Here is a 1,039-nt window from a genome sequence, read left to right as displayed (position 1 = left end):
TGCCATTTTCCAATAGAATCTGCAGGAGAATCTGGTGGTTCACCGTATCAAAGTGTCTAAACAAGATGTAAGAGTGGAGCAGAAAGTATCAGTAGCACTGTTAACATCAAGAGATGATAACTGTTCAGGGGAAGGAAGCGAAGATGAAATCATAGCAGATAGCCGGGAGGGTGAGAGGGAGCGTAGGTTACGTTGAAAAGTGACATGTGGAGGGGTATGTGTTGTTTCAGGAACCATGTTGAGGTTAAGAGTGAGGAGGAAGTGATCCGAGATGTGCAGTGGAGTAACCAATACATGATCAATGGAGCAGTGTCGTGTGTAAATAAGGTCCAGTTGGTTGCCTGATTTATGAGATGCCGTTAGTCTTGAATGACTTGTAATAGAAGTAATAAAATCTGCTTTGTTTACAACAGACTGGCAATTCCAGAGACCAATAGAAAAAGAAAGTAGTTTATTACTAGACATAGGCAAAGTGTGCAGGTTGTTAGGATTGCGCTGCCAACAGTGTGTGATGCATGGTTTGCGAGTGGTAGTGATAGTAGGGATCTGGAAACACATAGTAAGATTTGGTTATAAAAACTGAAAACAGAAGGGAAACAAGTAGTAGGAAAGAATAAATACACTTACAAGCTGCTTTTAACTTCTGCTGATTGACTGCTTCTCTCAAAGAGTATTTCTTTACACTGTGTTTTGCTGGCGCTTGAACACACTTTCCTGTTTATCACAACAAATGGCCAAGCAAAGCACACCACACTGACAAGGTATGCGATACAGTACGAGACCAAACGCGATTTCAGCACGTCTCCACACAGTAAACAAAACAAGCATTTCCTAGCAACGACAACTGCGCTAAACACTGAAACATGAAATAAATACACTTACTACTAATAATAATAATTCCAGAGCAAATGACCTACTGTTTTTCAGCAAACTCAGTGATCCTCTGAGAAAACTAATCCCGTCCGAATGCGAATGACTGTGATTGCCGGCGATATTTTTTTTCACAACGCATTTCCTTATATGTTTTGGCCAACGTGAA

The sequence above is a fragment of the Sinocyclocheilus rhinocerous genome, unplaced genomic scaffold (genome assembly GCF_001515625.1).
Source record: "Sinocyclocheilus rhinocerous isolate Xijiao unplaced genomic scaffold, SAMN03320098_v1.1 scaffold1549, whole genome shotgun sequence".
In the NCBI taxonomy this organism is placed as follows: Eukaryota; Metazoa; Chordata; class Actinopteri; order Cypriniformes; family Cyprinidae; genus Sinocyclocheilus; species Sinocyclocheilus rhinocerous.
The sequence above is the reverse complement of the archived record's forward strand: the minus strand, read 5'-3'. Positions refer to the sequence as shown.